This window comes from Thunnus maccoyii, chromosome 21, assembly GCF_910596095.1.
Source record: "Thunnus maccoyii chromosome 21, fThuMac1.1, whole genome shotgun sequence".
NCBI lineage: Eukaryota > Metazoa > Chordata > Actinopteri > Scombriformes > Scombridae > Thunnus > Thunnus maccoyii.
Genome location: NC_056553.1, coordinates 11,234,952 through 11,252,332, shown reverse-complemented (window position 1 = coordinate 11,252,332; position 17,381 = coordinate 11,234,952). Strand labels below are relative to the sequence as shown.

Genomic DNA, 17,381 nt, shown 5'->3' with positions numbered 1-17,381 from the left:
CACAGCTGCCAGTGTTGAGTAAATGATGGTCCTCTCAGTTGAAAGAAAACATTAAACACTTGCTTATGAACATCCAGGTCATAGAAAATAACTGTGAGGAGCAGGGCCTCCTGCTGTTCACAGTTACTTTCTGTTTGTCACTTATTTATGGAGGAATGTATCCCTGTGTGCACTCCCACTCTCCCCTACTATTACTGTCCCATAACTATGCAGTTAGATACAAAGCCCTGTTGTGCAAAATAAAAGCAGGGCTCACACAGCAATACTCTGAAACCATAGTGATACACATAACAGCACTGGTCCACTGCTGAGTATCTGACAGTATTTTTATTATGTAAAAGTTATCAGACTCGGGATATCAGATGATCCGCTCATGTGGAACTGAGCCTAAGAAAATGTAAGAAAAGGATCTTATTTAAATATGATTATAATAAATTTAGCTTCTAATACACTGCAATAACATCCATTTCAAAAAGTCAGTTAGACCATTACTGAGACTTGATATCTTGTTTGAAAGATGCTGCCATGCTGGAAAATGCTGGGGTGAAATAATTATGACCCGTTTTGAGGGTCTTACCCACACTAGCGGCTTGGGATGGCAATATCAATCTGTCCACACTTTGGTCCAGACTAAAATATTTTAACAACTATTGGATGGATTGCAATGAAATTTTGTACAGACATTCATCTCAGTATGAATTAATAACTTGGCAATTCCCTGACTGTTCATCTAGTGCCATCAAAATTGTAATTTGCACAATAATATGTGACCAAATACCATTGCATGCTAATATGCTGAACTAATGTCATTTTTTTGGAAGAAATACCTTGTAGTTGGTTAAGTAATAGTTAAATAATCTACTCCCATTTAGTTTTTTTAAAATATAAAGTATATTTTTAAATCCAAAACTGGAATAATGGCTTGTAAAAATCGATTTTAAAATTGCGGACATGTTTTGCCACCCCTCTCTATGTTGTGCCTAAAGAGCCTTTGTTTTCCCATCAGTCATCCTTCCCCAGTCAGACCGAGACCACCTGATTCCATGCCCTTTACTTATCACGTTACTTTCTTCCACCCACAGCCAGTGCTGCACGCTGACCCAGCCAAGCTACAGTAGCAAGCTAATGTGTGAGTATCCGTGGAGGTGACCTGCTGAAAACTAACAGAAAAAGAAGCCCATTTCTACACCACTGATTGCTGATCTGACGGATAAGCTGTTTCCGTGCAGGTAACTGAAACCACAGTTCTAAAAAAGCCCCCGCAATGCAGCCTGGCCACATTTTTCACACCAACATGCACACAAACACTGACATTCATACACTAATACTCACATGCAGGATATATCGAACTTCCTATCTGGGTATCAGTTTCACTCTTTGCATGTTCAAGTCATAAAAACTGCAATTTTCAGGCATGTCAACACTTTTAAATTTAGCACACAATAGGAAAAACATGCCTTGCATGAAAGTGATTTGTTACAAAGAGAAGGGGAGAAATTAGAAACCTTTCATAAATAGTAGGAATTTCACTTCTAGTTTAGCCTGAGGCTCACCGCCAAGGAAAATTGTCCGCTTACAGAATCCACCAATCAGAGAGGCCATTGTGAATAAGGCGACCTTTACCCCCAAGTACTTCCCCCCAATAGGCTACAGATCAGTGCTGCTTTGTTTTGATTTGGGAGGTTGATTATATGAGTTTCAGGTCAGAATGTCACAATTCCTGGAGAACAACAGGCTGTTATAATCCCCCTTTTTTTTTTTTTTTTTTTTACATTATGCTGTCTTAGCACAGAACTAGACTTAATAAATTCAATGTGGCTGAGTTTTTTCACATAATTCGGAAAGTTTTGTACTTACTTTATATTTATACTTTGTACTGTTCTTATTTTCCTTGTTTTCCTCAGTAAAATACCCCAGTTGTCACTTTTCATGAGCGTCCAACCACTTCCTGTCCCCTATGTGTGTGTTTATATGTCTTGTTGATTCAAGAGTGAAGTCCGCAATATATGCGTATGTGTTCTGAGAGAGCATTCACCCTTAGCTGTTATCGGCACTGTCATACAGTAAACAGATGCCAGTGTTTCCCGACTGTCTCTTCTCTTGCTGTCCTCCCCATTAAAATATGTGACTGTCCACTCCTTCAAGAATAGTATAAACACCACATATGAATTATACATATGAGGCTGACAAATAAAATCTCATTAGTGGCTCCGAAAAGTCTCCCGAAGTTCATAACATAATTCTTTTGACACCTCAGCACATGACTGGATTTTCCTCTTCGACTCATACCTTTACATCTCTTCTTCTTCTTCTCTTCCTGTCTCACTTCCATCTATTCTCCCTATACCGCTCTCCTAATGAGGCATCTCCCAGCTGCCATGCCACTGTTAATGACCACTGGTCCCCACCCTGTTAGCTAAGATCACCGCAACATCTGTCTCGACTCAGACTTGAGGACACCCAGAGCGCTGTGGTACATCCACTGATTGCACCTAAGACACATGTGTGTATGCAGGGAGTATGTACAGTACAATATGTGTGTGTAGTGAGATACATAGGCCTGTCCAGACTTTCCGCTGTGGTGAGGCCTTATAAACAGACGGGGCAGCCAACCTGACAGGCAGACGGCCAGAAGATATGAGTTACAGACATGTGGTCTGGTGTTTATATGTGTGTCAGTTCTGGGAATAGTAGCAGAGGTGGAGATACAGTAGTTAGTGTGATATCAAAACAGCGGAGAATTTGACAGCTTAACATGGCAAAATAAAGTTTATATACATATCTATAACACGGAAGACTCCCAGCACATTCAAGTAAGCTCTCCTCTGTAGCTACACTCAATGAAGCATGGCAAATTGATTTCACTGTTGCTTTACCTCCAAGCAGAGTTGCTTATTCTGAGTGGGTGAGACTTGTAGATTTTTAACTCAAGTGCAAAGATAACACTCCTCCTACTGAATGGATTACAAGTTCAATAAAGTTTAACTCGGTCTTTGGAATAAGCAGAGCCTTCAAATAATGTTGCTCTACAGTACTTGTAATATTAAATAATAGGTGAAATTACTATTCACATATTTGTATATCAGTCAGTTTGGTCTCTTATTCTCTGTCTCCCTCATTTCCTTCTCTCTTTATTCTCTCTCTAGATGTTGTTCAACTAACAAAGTAAACAAGTGGAGGAGAGTCTTTCAGGCGGAGAAAGCTAGATAATTCTGATACTTTCCTCTAAGACAGCCTGAGGACAACTCAAACTAACATCTTTGTTTATTGGCAAGCTCCACTCATCAGCACAAACACTGTGTCTGTCTGGCTAACCCTCTCTGACACACATCAGCATCGAATCAATCCAAAGCAGCTACTTATCTATTGCCTCCCCTTTACTAAACACATTGAGATGGACTACATTTTCCCCACACCAGGGGGTGCTGTTGAACATGCTCCAGGCATGTTGTGCAATGATCAGGAGGGAATTAATGGGGGGTGTGCATGTGTATGTGAGCGCGTGAAAGAGAAAATAAGGAGAATGTGTTTGTGTGCCTTCTCAATCTCGCACAAGGAAATAAGCTCTAGAATATTTCCTTTGTCATTTATTAACTGAGACACTAAGTGCTGCTTAATGAACCGCTGTGTTTGTTAGTGTGTCTCTCTGTGTGTGTGCAATTATGTGTGTGTATGCACACAAGTGCACATGTGTTTGCCAGTAAACCCTGGCAGTGTGTACACTTCATTAACCCGTGGCCAGAGTAGGTGTAAGTCAGCCTAGCCATCGGCTCAGATGTCGGCTGGTCTCCCGTGACAACAGTCTCTGGGCCAACAGTGAGGCTGGTGGTGTCTTGAGGGGGAGGGATGGAGAGATGGTGAGAGCAGCTGCAGCTGGAAGGAGGACATCCACCCAAGAGCCAGAGAGGAGGAATTTACTACCTCTTTTCGCCTGCCTCTGAGGAACTTTTTCTTTGGAAACTAAGTCACTCAGGGTCGACCTCTTGCAAACTCCGGAGTACCAGAATCTCCAGGGGAGATTCATCCTGAACTGAGTCCCTGAATAAACCATAATAAAAGTGCACTGGGCTCGAAAATATTTCATCGCAGTTAATTCAATCACACCCAATCCCGAGTGACTCATCTCCTGAACAGCCTACCAAGTACTCCAAATTCAAATTTTTTGATACTAAGTCAGATACAACATCTATCTACCCTTGACGATATAAATGGGACAGACAAAATATTAGAAACATCTCTCAGTATCATGCAATACAATTCAACAGCACCATAAACTACAGCCTCTGATATGGCCATAAAGTTGATTCAACACCTCTCCAAAACAATTTCAATAAAAAATAAAAATAAAATTTTTTTCGGGTGACGTGATCCTTCAAAGCCTGTATCTGCATGGAACTTGTTGTTCCATGTTGCTTGTTTTTGACTGAGAAGGAGAGCCATCCTCTGTCTGCTGAACTCTAGCCATGTCATTATAATTTCACTATGGACATCAGATCTGCAGAGTTTTACTGCAGACTGTCAATCAACCTTCAGTTTGCTTAAGTGTTGCAACAGGAAAAGTGAGAAAAAGTTAAATTCTCAAACGGTGTGCTTACTGATAAGATTTGTCTTATCTTTTTGGCAAGTTTTCTGTGTCTACAAATTCAGCGCGCACAGCAGAAATGCACTTATGATATCAACAAACACACATACAGGCAGATAAGCACAAGCAAATATGCTTACAATATAGGTGCTTTTAATAAATGATACGGCTTACTTTGTATGAACAGGTTAAACACACCAGAGACAGCACCTGCTCTCCTTATCTACTGATAATTAGATGGAGGAGGACACATTTTAAGACAGATGAAGATGAAGTCACACTGGAAATATCCAGTGGTGGAAAATAACTAACTACTACTACTACATTTACTCAAGTACTGTACTTAAGTATAATTGTGAGGTATTTGTACTTTACTTGAGTACTTCCATTTGATGCTACTTTATAGTTCCACTCCACTACATTTCAGAGGGAAATATTGTACTTTCTACTCCACTACATTTATTTGACAGCTTTAGTTACTTTTCAGATGAAGATTTGACACAATGGATAATATAACAAGCTTTTAAAATACAACACATTGTTAAAGATGAAACTAGTGGTTTCCAACCTTTTTGGCTTTTCACATCTTACAAAAAGCAGTGTGTAGTCAAGGTCACATTTCATGTCTATGAGCTTCACCAAATAATGATTTTTCCCTCTAAACTTCTCACATGGTTTCAATTCAATAAATGTCCAAATGATCCAATATTTCACCACAAGTCAAAGATCAGAGAAAAAGTCCAAAAACTGAAAAGAGATTTGTGTATCAGAACTTTGTTCTTTCTTCTTTCCCCTCCAATCACTTGAAACGTGGTCATGGCAACGGTAAACATCATAGCATTACAGTTTTTAAAAAAATGTCCCAACTTGCAGTTGGAAACATGACACTCGCGGTTGGAAACGGGAAGTGGTTCCACTTTTTTCAATCTAATTGTCTGGGAATCCCCAAAAACCTCACCTGTATTTCACCTGGATGGGCAGCGCACGCTTCGGTGAGCTCCATGACTGTCTCAGCCTGTACTCTGAGTGCACGTTCATGAGTTTTCCATGATGGAAGGTGAGTTACGTGAATTTTGTACAAATAATGTTGGTTACTACTTTTAATTTGCACTATTCAGTCATGCTAACGTTAGAATGTCACAACATGTGCCCCATATCATGAAAATATTGGATGAAATTTACTGGCAATAGAAGTAGGTAAGTGATGAAGATAGAGTGTATTTGGTCTGCGACCTGGGAGATAATGAAAATAAATTGCACTTTCAGTTTTATTGTAGGCCGCTTTATATGATAACCTGCATGAACCTTTGTAAGAATGCAGAACAATAATCCTGAATTATTTTGGTTTGATGAAAATGAGAAGTTGGACTGAGTGGCAAAGCGTGGGCTAGTTTTATTAAGCTTGGAAAATTAGGCTAACTAGACTCTCATACAATATGAGACCAGTTTACACTCATACAATATGAGACCAGTTTATTAGATGCATGTCAAGAATGAAGGTATACAGAATATACTATTCATGTTTTTGGTCTCACACCTATGTACATGGAAATTGATAGTCTACCTTGTAAACCTGTTTGGGCATCTATTGATGCACATTGAAAACAGAATATAGATCCCCCATCGGGGTAGATTTTTGTTGTTGGACATAATTTAGTCCATCTAAATGTCAATATATTCTAGCACCATTTCATTTACATATTTCCCAGTATAACGTTATGATGGTTAATTTGAGAATTTATCAAAAGTCAGGTAAAAGTCATGCAGGTAAGTCGCAGCCATGCCAGCAGTGCAAGGAGCAAAAATCTAGGTGTATCTTCGTAAATTGATGATCACAAAAAAATAAAAAGTCATATCTGTTTGAAGTGAGGTCTCTTGTAGGGTTAATCTTGGGGTTAAGTGAAATATTAGGTTAATAAATAACTTTTTAGGTTACAGTTTTGCTAGCTTATCCAAAAAGTGACGAGACGACCCAATGTGAGCTGAGAAGAACGTGCATCAGGCACACAACACTCTGTATGATGCAGGATGTAAGGCACCGCCCCCGGATGAAATACCATGTTTTTTAGGGAGTCCTCTAAATATCTAGCCATCCACCCAACCTGCTTCCTCCTAATAAGGAAAAATCATCTTATCAAGTCACCTTATATTGACGTCATCTGGACTGCATCACTTTCCAAGGTCATAATTACTACGGCGTAAACGTAACTATAGGTCATTTTTGCTGGCCTGAATTTTAGACCTATACTCTCATTTTTGTTGTGAGGACGGGCTGATGCGTTCAGCCAGAACATCGCTCCCATTTAAATATGTCTTTAACTATGCCTGCTCTCTCACAAGTTTATTAAAAAGTGGTTGCCCTGCAATTGACTCTCTTCATAGTGATAAGCAGCTTAGGACCCTGAATTTGCCAGCCAGTCAATCATGTGTTGGAGCGTGTATCTCCTCCTCTGCCTCTCTTTTTCTCTGCGTGCTAGCACAGAGTACCGGCGTACAGACATTTGCAAATTAAAGCTTATTACTAACCAACAGCTAAGGAATGCAATAAAATAAAAATGTATCACTAAGAATATATTAAAAAGTATTAAATCAGCATTTGTCCTGCAGAAAAATCACTGAATGATGTTAGAGTTGAGGATCAAGGCATGTTGTTTTAAATGAACTGTTCACATCCCTCAAAACTATTTAGATTACTTCATGTTCTCCAAGTAGACAAAGCCAAGCGTCATTTGTGTTTTTCAGAGAGCTGATGAGGCTGAGTGGCTCCATAAGGTCTTTCTTTGGTGAGGTGAGTGCTGCTGGAGCTGATAAGTGATGCAGGTGGTGGAGGGATGTGGGAACACTAGCGCCTCTGTCCCAGTCTTTATCTGGGAAGCATTGCTGTGTGTTGCCCCTGTGTTGTGTGGCTGTGTGTCCCTGGATGGATGTGTATTGGGGTGGTGCTGTGGGTGCAGTGAGTGGACTGTATCCAAGCTTAAGGCTCTGTGGAGCAAATGGGCTGGGACTGGAAGGTTTGTGTGCACCAGCTTGGCCAGACCTATTCAAACACAGAGGAAAGAAATGCCTTAATGCATAAAGCTGGCACAAACAGTAATACTCCAGACCAAATGCATTCTTTTCCCTAACCTGTCTATAAAAATTCAGCAGCAATGGGAAGTTGTTCACTTTAAAGACTTAAAAGTGCACTTTGTTTAAATTTAAATACCTTTACCGTATGTAAATACTATCATGAGATGGAAGAGGACATTCCTTCATGGAATCACAAAAATGCAGGTAATCAACGATGAGGAGCAGTAAGAAAAGAGACAACATGAGCTTTATAGTATGACTGCAGTAATGGAAATGTTGCAGCTTTCCCATGGGAGAGGAGGACGAAAACTGAGCGCTTGCAAAGTTTAATAGTTTCACCACAGCGGGGCTGTAATACACAACCAGGCAGAGATCAAATCACAGGGTGTGTGGATGGGAGAGGAGGTTCTCAGTGGGTACAATGCTAACTGCCCAGCAGTGCCAGTGATTGATTTTACTCTCTGAACATAAAATAGTTACCTGGCGTCATATTGCCTCCTCGTATTATTGGCCTGTGTTCTCTAATCAGTTTTTCTATAACAGTTGTGAAGGAATTTGTAGTTTAAACCCAATTTAACACCATATTAAATTACCCAACTCCTCCTTCTTGCAGCACAGCAGGCTAATTTAATGGTCTTTCACCACAGAAATATGCTTTAAGAAGGAATGCAACAGGCAAGGTAGGGCTTTGAAGGGCTTATTATTGAGATCTTTGATTGTTGGTGATATTGTGGTGAGCGCTATGTTGTTTCTTTTGTCTGACAATTGCCACAAACACAGAATTTCCGAAAGGATAGTAATAAACAAAATGAAACAAACTAATGAAACTGTCACAGCTTTAAAGCTGCTCTAATCAATATTCTTATATCAAAAAAGGAACAAATGACTATGTGCAATGTGAAAGGTCTCACTTATGCACTCACAGAGTTGTCACCCTACAGTGCTCCTCAGCTCTACGGAGCTTTTTAGTGTCTTTTAACTCATTGTTTTGGTTTTACAGCTCACATGCGCTGTTTTGGTTCATTCTCATCGCTCTAATCAGCAGTTTCCAGAATACTGGACTTATTCGCTAGGTAGAAGAAACCCAACTCCAAATAAAAGCAGCTTTTTTCTAACACCATATAAAGTTTATAAAATGATAATATGTCAATGTTGTACTCAAAACTTGTTGCACTCCTCCCAAGTGGCCAAAAAATCAATGAATCCAGGTTTAAATATGACTTATACAGAAAATGCTATGGACTAGACTTTGTAATGATTTAATCCAATAACAGTTTTGCTCTCTGACGGTAATAAGTTTCTACCTGCTCACTCATGCTTGCTTTCTCTAAAGAAACGTTTAAGGTCACAAGAACACTTTTAACAGCCTATTATTTATGTAGAATACTGATATATAAAGTGACGCAAAAAGCCACTGTTTCAGTCCTTAAAGACAACGATCAAAGCAACTGGCATGACCTCCGTGGCTCGAAATAGATGCTTTACACCGAATGGCCCATACCAATAAAGGTAAAGTAGGAAATGGTCTATTCATGTGGACAGGCACAAAGCAGTTCCTTCATGTGCTGTTAAGTTAGTTAAATGCTAATTCCCTTAGGGCTATATTTACAAATTTATAATGCTCTCTCCTCTTTGGGAGAGTCAGCTCTGCTTACCCTTTGCTCTGTGGCAGATGCAGAAACAGTGTCTGAAAAATATTTGTATTAACACAAGCCTAAAAATAACCCCAGGAAAAAGCACACATACTGTACACACAGGCTCTATGATTTGAGAGGAGGAAAAGACATTTTCAGAGATCCTACTATTTCAGCCTCAGGAGCTGGCCAGACCGTACCGGCCCCCAAATACTCTGATTGGTTATTAATGACATCATCCCCAGGGCCAGCTCCCTCCCATCCCGGCGATGTCATCAGTGCTGAAGCATCCCAGTGATGTAATGCGGGGAGGGCCATGACAAACACTGAAGTAGCACCCCCTTCTTTCTCCCCCTGCCTTCCTCTTTTTTCTCCTCCTGATTCTTCTTTCTTGTTCCTCTCTCCATCTCCATCATTTCTTTACGCCCTTTCTGCTCTTTGGCTGCATCCAGATAAAAAAAAAAATCCCCTCCCACCTGTTTATTAGTCTTCAAGTACAGAGCATAGAGATTTGCAGTTAAGCCCAGAGCTATTTAGAGCTCTTAAATGGCTCCTAAAAAGACAAAGAGTAATGACAGAGGGAGAGAATTTACATTTTCTAATCCTGTCTGTGTCCTGCAGCTGTAATTAAAAATTTAAAAAAATTAGATCAGAGATCATGCCCATTTTTCCCACAAGGTGTTAATAAAGACTTGAAAGTCCAGGTGAACATGATGTAATTAAATTCTATTAAAAACTGCTCTGGATAAAAAGGCACAAACACTATTCTGTAAACTTATATATAAAACCAGGGCTCTGAGTGGAATGGGACAGCTTTCACCACAGATGCAATGCTCCTAGTCACAAAAAGTGGCACTGCTTGCTTAAACATAAGTACTCCAACATCTGATTGTTATGTCAGTTTATTTCCATTTAATTTATTCAGACTATTTCATCTTTTTTTGGCCAGGCCCTCACATCTGTTTTTTAATCACAATTTGTGAGTGTGTGTGTATGTGTGTGTGTGTGTGTGTGTGTGTACGTGTCCTGGGCAAACATCCAGAGCTCAAGCGGATTAGTGAGGGGACTCTACCCTGATCAAAGCAGCACAGAATCCAGCTTACTGGGCCATACTGTGTAACACATAACCCCCATGGAAATTACACTGTACATGCAAAGGCACAGACCACCAACTGCAGTGCAGCATACACCCTTAAAAGGGAACAATTTAAGATTTCTTGTATGTCTTTCCTATCGTCTAGACAAATTCTGGTCAGAGGGAAAAACTCCCCCCAAAAGCTGGAAATCAGAGAACTGACACTCACACTAAGTGCTGTCATCAAGTGTGAAGTATGCAGCTGCTCCATAGAAACAGTGCTGGTTAATAGTCCAAAGAGAATGTATTGGTTGTTTCTGGAAGACCACCAGGGAGAGAATTTCCCCTGAGGGACGTGGATACATTTTTGTTTTAGAGTTTACAACAACACAATAACAAATTGAAGATCAATACGCAAGAATTAGTGTCAAGGTCTGTTATGATAACTATCCTTATTGCTCGGACAAAATAATTGGTTTGAAGATTTACAGTGACCTTAAAGTTGCTCTAATAAATGTTTTATATTGATAGAATTATGTGCAATGTGAATGGTGTTGCTAATAGTGAATCCACAAGGAATTATCACCTGACTTTGCAGTTCCCCTCAGCTCTATGGAGCATTTTAGTGTCTTTCAGCTCATTGTTTTGGTTTTATAGCCCACAGTTTGACTGTTTTGGTTCACTCTCAACGCTCTCATTAAGCCAGTTTCCAGCCATAACAGGCAGCTGTTTTCAGCGAAAAAGCAGACAGCAGACAGACAAGGTTAGCAGCTGGCTCCAGAACATAGTGGAGCATGTTGCACTAAGAGCCAGGTATTTTTCTCAGGAGTTGGCAGAGATCAAAACAAAGCTAAAAACGAGTGAATATTGGACTTACATTTATCAGGTGGACAGAGACATTACTCCATATGAACGCTATTGTTCGTCCGTGTTTACTGGATGTGCAAGTATGTAACTGTTGGCTAACACAGTTGTCATATAAGCTTTATAGTTGATAATACGTCAGTGGCGTGTTTACAGCTTGTTGTGCTGAGAAAATCAACTTCAGTTCTGTCACAATTACTGGTTGACTCTAATTGGGGCCCCCTGATACCAAGTTAAGCATCTATTATGGATGGACCCCCGGTAAATTCAGATTGAGATAGTGACTGTAATTAAGTCACTCTCCAGCTCCACAGAGAGTCCTCCATCAAACTGTCTGAGCTTGACTGAGAAACCAAATGGGATGTGTCTGAGTCTAATAATAAAAAGTCTCTTCAACCATCGCTGGGATCTGTCAGCCTGAGCAGATTTTGGCTAAATTCACAGGAAGCTCTAACAGATAGTAATATGAAATGAGATCTTCATATGTGAGCAAGCCACGTTAAGCACATTCCTCATTTTAAGAGGTGTCATGTTTGATTGGCATTACACTGGCTGCACAGACAACGAGCCACATTTCAACACAGCTGCACGTGCACTGATACAGTACCCTTTTCCTTCTTTCGGCTTCATTATGTACGTAGTGAGATGATTATTTTGCGATGCCTTTGTGGCGAACCACCATCATCCACCACAAAATGGCTTTAGCATGTGTCTAGCAGCCCATTGGCTCCAGCAGTCTCAGATCTTGGAGAGCTGAAATGAAGCGGGGTATTGTTGTGCTGCTGCCTGGAAGGATACACACTCTTGTGAAAGGAAAACCTGACGGGAAGGAAACTTCGAAACAAAGTGCTAAAAAAAGGTGATAAAGGGCACAAGAGACGGAACTGAGTGTGTTGGTGTGTGGGTGAACCTGTGTGTTAAAGGGTTGTTTCCCCTCTTCCTGCCATTATAAAAACGAATGGAAATGTTCCGAACTTCGTGGAATGTTCTGTGGCCCTGAATTTTAAAGTGGGAAGCTGAGTAAAATCTTGGGGGAATGGAAAAAATAGCCATAGTTTTCCGCTATTTTATGAGGAATGTAATGATAGACTGGTGGACCTTCTGACAGCCACATAATATAGATATTATCTGTAAAGATGAGCTTTAAAATATAGAGTTTCCCAACATGTCTTGTGCAGGAGCTTGAAAACTAAAAACTCAAAAGAGAACCCTGTCACTACTGGGCAAGCTAAAATGGAAAATACCTAAGACCTATTATGATTTTAAGAGTGCTAACTTCAGATTATTGAGGTGGAGCAGAAAGGTAAAAGAATTACTCCAACTTTGAAAATATCAGGTTTTACAAGATGGCTTTCATTACTCTGAGAGGAGCCTGGGCTAGAAAAACTCACTGGCACAGGAGTGTAGTCTGGGCCACAAGATCTAGAGGTAAAACAACTAAATAACCTTCAATTATTTTTTAACTGAAAAGGTTCTTTTTCAGAGAGACATACGTGATGGAATATTGAGTTTTTCTCATTGTCCGCAAATCCAGTGAAAAGATCAAAACCAACAATGTGTTTCCCAATACTTTCCAACTTCCCGGCTCTGTCTGTAGCACTCAGTCCCAAACTCATTTGTTCCTCCTGAAGATGTAAATCTTTAAAAAACAGGTCATAAATATATATACTGTCATTTTTAAAAGGCTAAATAATTTCATAAAACAGCTGAGCACTGTACCTTTCATCAAACATTACTCAAATGGGAATAAACTGTGTTTTTCGCGGGGGACCATTTTCAGGAGCAGATTTGCTCTTGAGCATTTATGGTAGCAAGAAGGTGTATGTGGCATTGACTCAAAGTAAACTACAGTGACCAGCATGTTCATCGTAATGAAAGAACATGTCACCAAATGAAAAGGTTTCGCTAATGTGTATATGATGTTATCAGTTTTTGGACAACAATGGAGGTCTGCGACACAGAGGAATAAACTATATATGGCTTTGAATACACAGGCAAAACTTGTAAGTGGGATTGTTGGTTTTGAGATTTGTTGACAATAAGAAACATATAGAATATTGTCCCTTGTCCTTGTCCTTTTCAAAATGCTTGGAATCTACTTTTGTATCCACAAAACATCACTGCCACCAACATCGTGTATGACAAAATCTGCCCTAAACTGAAGAACAGTGTTTGAAGTTAACAGGTGTCATTTTTACTACTACTTAGATAAAATCCTCTACTACATACACTGTGTCCTCACGTATCGATACACAGTGCATGAATAGCAGCTCTTTCTCTCTCTGTTTATCTGTAATTATATTTAGCCTGTAATGGTTTTATTTGATAATCATTGACCTGCCCTCCCGGGACACTTTCCAGTATTTACATGGTCCTGTCTACTTATCAGTCAGGGCAGGAAGGAGTTCTCCAAACAGACCGTGCAGAGACAGAAGACAGGTTTCCTCAAAACCTCCTAACTCGAGAGCTCAGGTAGCTGCTACTCCTAGAATAGCCAGGCTTAATGAAAACATCCTGTGTGTCACAGGCTTTACAGAATATTTTCAGAAATGGAACTTTTATAATCTGGACCGTGGCTAAATGAGAGTGTACTGAGTTTGTCAGGCAGAGGGGCAATTATGAAATCATGCCTCGATAATGACTCATTAGCGAGCGGTCACTGCGGTCGATAGAAAACATAAAAACGCCAACATTGGAGGAGAGAGGACAAGACACAGCAGGTTGTTAAATAGGTCTCAGAACAGAAGTCTCATCCATATTTATTGGGATTATCCAGCTTTAATACTCAAATTCAGACTTTTCTTAATTAACAACGCTTTATAAGGACAGAAAACCTCAAATGCTTTCAAGGATTTCAAAGAGAGAATGACGTTAGTGAATGCCATTTTGCAGGACTGATGGGCACTTTTTTGGCATTTAATTTTCCCTCATCAACCGGGCCTCATCACATTATTCTTTGTCTTTCCACATCTTAATTCATGATCTATTTCCCCAGAAGGCAGCAACGATTGTAGACTAATAGACAAAAACATACAACTCCTGTTCATGTGTACACAAAGCATGTCCATCACCAGACAAAAACAACCCTGGTATGTTCTTGTGTGTTGGGAGGTACCATGTCACCAAATGCCTAAAGGAGTGGACGGATGGGAGAGGCGGGGGTGATGTTTACACTGGGAGAAAAGAGCTGGGTGGGTGGGGGGGGTTTAATAGCGACCAAAGAGTGTCAGAGCAGTGTCTGCTTGAGCCTCTCGTGCCTGTGGGTGGGGAAGATTTGTCTTCCCCCTCCTTCTCATTATTGCCAAAGAAAGAGGAGACGGTCAAACAAGTGACTTCACTTAATAGGTGGAGTCACTGAAGTATGTGGAGCCCATAAACAACAAGAGTAAAGGGCCAAGTAGAAGAAGAGCTATTGGTTTTGTGTCATCTGAGTAGGGCATTTTAAAAAGAGTGGAGACTTATTTCCTTAATAAAAAATACACTTTTCAGTACAATTACGACATCTTTTACAGTTGTCCTCTAACTGTAGGTCAACCCATTTGTTAGTGACTTTTCTGTCATGCTCTATGTAGAAAGTCCTTCATAAAAATCAAATTTTATGTCTTGGCAAATTTTCCAACAGCTCCACAAGCATCCGATATCATGACAGGAAGCATGATTTTCCTCTGTGGATAATCCTTGTCACAGCAAAGCCTACAGCAACGACTCCAGCAAATGTCACGGTCTAACATAAGCCTCTACCATCGCCAACAATAAAAGACAGCGGAGAAACATCTGTGTAATATTAAAAACATCACTCCTGCTTACTTTGTGTCACTACTTTTCAGTATGGTGCTTCAGATTTCGTCTAGTGGTTAAAAAAATCATTCAGTTCCATTCAGACCAATTATGAATATCAAATAAAAAGGACATGGAAAAGAAGGAAACACAGAGAAGACTGACACTAATGAATCATTATGAGCTGAACTGCAAATCACTGCCTTATTAAATCACTTTCTGCTGGTCTGTCACATTTCTCTGTACAGAGCATTAAAATGTTACCATTAGTCCCTGACAGAAAGTCATTTCACTAGCATTCGAGAGGAACGCAAAAAGTCTATTTGTATAATAGAAACGGCTTATCCTCTGATCCTTTAAAACTGTGGCAAAATATGGTGTTACATACTTGAATTTCTTACCTCCACTGCAGAAATAAAAGATTTTCAGAGAGTGTGTTCATCTTGCCTCAGAGATGGCTCAAAATGAGGTCAGTTTACAACGGGTAGAAGTCGATTAATGTGTTAGAGATTTTGTCTGATTGTACCTTGCTATCATTCCCACCTCTATTAGACTCACGTTGTTTTGGCCCGAAGGACGGTTTCTGGTCTAAGCTGTTCAGACGATGAGGACGAGATCCGTTGTTCGCAGCTAATTGAGAATATAATTTGCCTCAGGCGTAATCTTAAACTTTATTAAACAAGAAAGTCTTAGACTGTTGAGATGATGCGTTGATGGAGAAATAGCAGTGGACACTTAACTTAAGCATCAAGGTTATCCTACAATATAAGTAAGGATTTATAGAAACCTTAAAGCTTGACCTTGGAAATAGAAGTTTGACAAGAAATTCTTAGCATAAGGTCGACTACTGGAAATATTCCAGAGGTTTTAGCCACATCTCATGGCCTTCATCACCAGAGTGACATTTGAAACAATCAACATCTGTTTTCCAGAATCAGAGTCCCTGTTGGTCTGGGTGATCCACACACTTGACACTTGACGAGTTTTCATTGGAACTGCTCTTCTCCGAAAAAATAGTAGGTATACAATTTTATTTTTTTAGTATAATTTGGATGAACTGACTCTTTAATATTGTTTCAAGTAATTATTTCTGTATCTATTTTTCACAAACACAACCCCACACACACAAATGCACTTTGGGTAGCTTCATTAAGTGGGGGTGTTCTATCATATCTATAACTCAACCGCCAATAGGAGCTGAAATGAAAGCTCTGTAATGAGGTTTGATCAAATCCTGAAGCTCAATGAGACGTGGCATGAGTTGGCTCAGGGCCCAATGAGGGATGACAGTGCAGACAGCTCTGTGGAGAAACACCTGGTCAGACCTCTCCCTCCTCCCCCCCGGCCTCTGCGCTACTCGGCCACATGCCACTTGCCCAGGTGTGTTTCCACCAAGCTCAGCGTCCCGTGGCAGCCATCAAACTCAACAGCACCACATTTGCATCGGCTATTACATATGGCCCAGGTTAGTGCTTGATCTCTTGCACAGATCCAGACATGATCTGTTATGTCTGGATACTGATGCAACAGAATAGTCCAGCCAGGTAATCAAGTGGTCAAGACACAACCTTAGTGTCTTATAATGATATCAGACAAATGGAGGCATATGGTCAGGAGCTACTGTGTGCCTTTGCTTTTAAAAACACTGCCAAAATCACTGCGCCTCATATGCTAGCACTTAGACAAATAGCTTGGCTGAATTAAACTGGCAGCCACGGCACTGCCTTACACTTAATAACAGTTTCCTCTGGTCTTGTGAGAAATTGACAACTTGCAACATCAGCAAAGACTAAGGCACAAAGAAAACTTGTGAGAGACAGTCACACTGTCAGAGCACCGGAACAAGTGATGAAGGATGAGGTTCGGGGGCTCTAGAAGGGGTGCAAGGGTGCAAGCCCATTTGTCTTTTTGACGAGACACTCCTTTCCGACCAGTTTACCTTCCCTCCCAGCGGGGGAACTGAAGTTGATATACTCATTGCTGAAAGAGACACAACAAATCCCACCACTGATCACCTGAGTGATAAAAAATAAGGTTATAGAAACTATACAGACCTCTATAATTACCGAACTAAATACAAAGTACTGCTTACTATTTAGTTTTTGACAAGCTCATTCTCATTGGATGTTGATTTTGCTGATTATTTATTGGATTTATCCAGTTTGATCATTCTAAGGTGATAAAAAATACATTTGAAATCAAGTTTGACATTAATTGAGATTAATATCACACACTTACATGAGAATAGCTATGAAATTACGTTAAATTTTTTCCATTTGTTTGTGCTTTGGGCAGACCAGCCTTTTCCAGATGCAAATCTACTGAACAGTGGAAAAAGTTAAAGCAATTCCAGCAGTACTGGAGAGCTGCAGACAGGAAA

General features: G+C 40.2%; 1 protein-coding gene across 11 annotated transcripts in view; it reads right to left on the bottom strand.

The window, feature by feature from the left end:
- The window catches only part of si:ch211-285f17.1 (sickle tail protein homolog), a 114,086-nt gene that overhangs the window by 51,691 nt on the left and 45,014 nt on the right, over positions 1 to 17,381 (bottom strand). The window lies entirely within an intron of this gene.